The sequence below is a fragment of the Orycteropus afer genome, unplaced genomic scaffold (assembly GCF_000298275.1).
Source record: "Orycteropus afer afer isolate SDZICR_OR568_19922 unplaced genomic scaffold, OryAfe1.0 scaffold01029, whole genome shotgun sequence".
NCBI classification, from domain to species: Eukaryota; Metazoa; Chordata; class Mammalia; order Tubulidentata; family Orycteropodidae; genus Orycteropus; species Orycteropus afer.
Window position 1 is genome coordinate 204,515 of NW_006922616.1, and position 5,021 is coordinate 209,535.

A 5,021-nucleotide genomic window follows, 5' to 3' on the forward strand; every position below is an offset into this window, starting at 1 on the left:
TAACAACAACAACAACAACCCATAAATATAGAAAGAATGGTGATTGTTGTTGCTAGCTACTGTGGAGTTGATTCCAACTCATGGTGCTCCTGTATGCAGAGTAGAACTGCAGTCCATTATGGTCTTTAAGGCTGTGACCTTTTGGAAGTAGATCACCAGTCTTTACTTCTAAGGTGTGTCTGGGTAGGTTTGAACCTCCAACTTTTTGGTTAGTAGTTGCAAAAAGGACATGGAGGTGGCATTTTCTGATCTCCCCTAACTCCACAAGAGGGAGACAGGACACCATCAGGAGCCCAAGGCTTATCTCTATGAAGCCAAACTTGCCAAAACCCACTAGCCTTTTTACAAACTCTGATACCAGCTGTCCCTCCCATGGCACTCTCTACTTCTCTGCTGGGTTCAATAATTCATTGCAATGGCCACACAGAACTCACAGACAATACTCACAATTATGAGGTTTATTAGGGAAGTAATAGGCTACAATTCAGGAACCCTCTCAGGGTACAATTCTTCGATGAGGACAGTCTCCCCTCTGCAATGCCCTTACACACACCTTTCTGGACTTGGCCTCTTGGTCTGGCCTCTGCTCTGCTCAGGCAAGTGTTACAAAGCTTTCTTAGCTCTGCTGACAGGTACACCTATGTGTACCCCACTCACCTTTTGGTTCCACTACTGTCATCTCTCTGCTGGGTGTCTCTGCTGGACATCTCTGTTGGGCTCCTGTGTTGGGGAAGTCCAGCACAAGGATCTCGGGCCCAAGGATTCACTCTGCTCCACTCCACTCCACTTCTGGCTATTCTTTCTTCATGTTGGTGAGATCCCGTTTTCTGCTTCTAGGAAGGCTCATTTTAAGCCTGGCAGAGTGACAAAACTAACCAATTTCAATGTCAGAGTTCTACTTACCACCTTATTTGCATGGTCCCACCCAGTAATCTGATGGGAGTTACAAAGACTATGGCTAGAGAAGCCATATCAAGTAAATCATTGCACCGCAGTAGTCAGTGTTTAACCATTTGCACCACCCAAGGACTCCTGAATGATGGTTAGAAAAACCGCTGTTTCCCAACAGCTATAGTAATTGATCCAGGCAAGAATTATCAATGGATGTTACAACCAGCAGGTAAAAGCTTGATGAGGAACAGGATAGTTTGAGTCAGATCTCAAAGTATAGCTCTGTGGTAGCCAGCTTCTATGATGGCCTCCTAGTATTCATGTCCTTGTAAATCAGGACACTAAATTAGGCCTCACCCATGACAACAGAATACTGCAGAAATGACAACATATGACATCCCAGTCTACGTCATAAAAGGCATTGCTACTTGGTCTCTTATTTCAGAGGGAGCCAACAGTCATGTTGTGAGGATCAGGCATTCCCACAGAGGTCCACTCATGTGAAGGGAAACCCACCTGGCAGTCACGTGAGAGGACCACATTGGAATTGGATACCCTAGCCCTAGTGAAGCTTTCAGATGATCATGGCCACGGTTGACATGGGTGTAACTTCATGTGAATCCTGAACCCACAGAAAACTGTGGAGATAATAAATGATTATTGTTTTAAACAATTAAATTGTAGGAGATATAATATGCAGCAATGAGTCAACTAAGACGCTTACTCAAACTCACTGCCATTGAGTCAATTCCAAGTCATTTGTTGTTGTTAGGTGCCATCAAGTCGTCTCCGACTCATAGCAACCCTACGCACAGCAGAACAAAACACCACCTGGTCCTGTGCCAGCTCCATGATCTATGCTTGAGCCCATTGCCACTGCCACTGTGTCAATCCATCTCGTTGAGGGCTTTTCCCTCTTTCATCGACCCTCCACCTTACCAAGCATGACATCCTTCTACAGTGAACGGTCCCTTCTGACAACATGACCAAAGTAGGTGGGACAAAGTCTGATGATTCTTGCTTCCAAGGAGCATTCCAGCTGCACTTCCTCCAGGACAGATTTGTTAGTTCTTTTAGCAGTCCATGGTACTTTCAGCATTCTTTGCCAACATCACAATTTGAAAGCATCAACTCTTTCTGGGTTTTCCATATTCATTGCCCAGGTCTCACATGCATATGAGGGGATTGAAAATACCATGGCTTGGGTCAGGCACACCTTAGTCCTCAAGAAGACATCTTTGTTCTTCAGGACTTGAAAGAGGTCCTTTGCAGCTGATTTGCCCAATGCTATATGTCGTCTGGTAGCATAGTGCCTAAGGCAGTTGGCTGCTAATCAGAAGGTTGGTGGTTCAAACCCACCAGCCACTCCTCCGAAGGAAGGTTGGGCAATCTACTTCTGTAGTGATACTGCCTTGGAAACCCATGGAGGGGTCACTATGAGCCAGTTCCATCTTGATGGCACATGACAACAAACAACAACATACGTCGTCTGATGTCCTGACAATCCACTGGCATCGATTGTAGAACCAAGCAATGTGAAGTCTTGGACAACTTCAATCTTTTCTCCATTTATCATGATGCTGCTTAATGGTCCAGTTGTGAGGATTTTTGTTTTCTTTATATTGAGATGTAATCCATACTGCAGACTGTGTTCTTTGATCTTTATCAGTAAGTGCTTCAAGTCATCCTCACTTTCAGCAAGCAAAGTTGTGTTGTCAGCGTATCACAGGTTGTTAATGATTCTTCCTCCAATCCTGATGCCACGTTCTTCTTCATATAGTCTAGCTTCTTGGATTATTTGTTCAACATACAGACTGAATAAGTATAGTGAAAGGATACAACCCTGATGCACTCCCTTCTTGATTTTAAACCATTTAGTATACCCTTGTTCTGTTCAAATGACAGCCTCCTGGTCTATGTACAGGTTCCTCATGAGTACAATCAAGTGTTCAGGAATTCCCATTCTTCTTCATGTTATCCACAGTTTGTTATGATCCACACAATCGAATGCTTTTGCATAGTCAATAAAACACAAGTAAACATCTTTCTGGTATTATTTGCTTTGAGCCAAGATCCATTTGACATCAGCAGTGATATCCCTTGTTCCACATCCTTTTCTGAATCCAGCTTGCATTTCTGGAAGTTCTCTGTCAATACACTACTGTAACCATTTTTGAATTATCTTCAGTAAGATTTCACTTGCATGTGCTATTAATGATATTATTTGATAATTTCCACATTCTATGGGATCACCTCTCTTTGGAATGGGTACAAGTATTGATTTCTTCCAGTCAGTTGGCCAGGTAGCTGTTTTCCAAATCTCTTGGCATAGCCAAGTGCGTACCTCCAGCAGGGCATCCATTTGTTGAAACATCTCAATGGGTATTCTGTCAATTCCTGGAACCTTGTTTTTCTCCAATTCCTTCAGTGCAGCTTTGCCTTCTTCCTTCAATACCATTGGTTCTTGAACATATGCCATCTCCTGAAATGGATGAAGATTGGCCAGTTCTTTTTGATACAATAACTCTGTGTTTTCCTTCCATCTTCTTTTGATGCTTCCTGCATCATTCAATATTTTGCCCATAGAATCTTTCAATATTGCAAATCGAGGCTTAAATTTTTTCCTCAATTCTTTCAGCTTGAGAAATGCCAAATGTGTTCTTCCCTTTTGGTTTTATAACTCCAGGTCTTTTCACATTTCATTATAGTAATTTGCTTTGTCTGCTCAAGTTGCTCTTTGAAATCTTCTATTCAGCTCTTTTATCTTGTCATTTCTTCCACTTGGTTTAGCTACTCTCTGCTCAAGGGCAAGTTTCAGAGTTTCTTCTGACATCCATTTTGGATCTTTTTAATGACCTCTTGCTTTCTTCATGGATGATGTTCTTGATGTCATCCCACAATTCTTCTGGTTTTCAGTCATTGGTGTTCAATGCATCAAATCTATTCTTTAGATGATCTCTACATTCAGGAGGAATATATTCAAGGTCATATTTTGGCTCCCATGGACTTGTTTTAATTGTCTTCAACTTCAAGTTGAACTTGCATATGAGCAGTTGATGGCCTGTTCCATAATCAGCTCCTGGCCTTGCTTTGGCTGAAGATATTGAGTTTTTCCATTGCCCCTTACCACAGATGTAGTCAATCTGATTCCTGTGTACTCCATCTGGCTAAGTCTACATGTATAGCTGCCATTTGTATTGTTGAAAAAAGGTGTTTGCAGACTTCCGGTAAGATGGAGGAATAGGCAGACAAGTGACACAGACCCTCTTCAACAAAGAAAAGAAAAAACAATTGACAGACATACAGAAGATAATACTGGAACCCTGAGCTTTGAAAAGAACTATACATAAATGGATTAGGCACCAACTAGTGGAAAAACCTGAATGAAAACAGTGAGTACGGAGACAGTCAGAGCTGTGGACTGTCAGCTACTCTGACAAGACCAAGAGCCTGAATATTTCCAAGTGGTGTTGGGACCTGAGAATTCACCTAAAGATCAGTCCTGGTCACCAAGGGCTGCAGGGACAACTGCTCTGGTGGTCTGTGGCTAGGCAGGGAAACAGCAAGGAGGGAGACAACCTGAACTGTGGACTTTCTGCTGTCTGGAGGGCACAGCCATTTTGATTGTTTACATGTGGCAGCCATTTTGGATATTTAAAGTGACCGAGGGTGCAGCCATTTTGATTGTTTACAAGCAGTGGCCATTTTGAATATTTAAAGTGATCGAGGGCGCAGCAATTTTGAATGTTTACAAGTGGCAACCATTTTGGATTTTAAAGTGATAGCATTCTCATTTGGATTCCAGGGACCTAAGAACAGGTTCTGTTTGCCAGAGTTGGCAAGGACATAGCAGAGACTGAGAAAGGAAAGGAAACAGGTGGTGAGTGTATAACTGCTGTCAACTAGTGAATAGAGGAGCACAGCACAGAACCCTGCCTGTATAGGTAACATACAAACAAAACAAAGAAAACAAAAATTGTGGGCAAGTCACTCCAACATATAATCACCAATTAAATATAAACACAAAAACGTCACAATGCCTTGGAGACAACAAATCATCAGAGTCCACACAAAGAAGCAAGATAAAGCAGGAGAAACAAGGGACCAGGATATAGACCCAAAACACATCC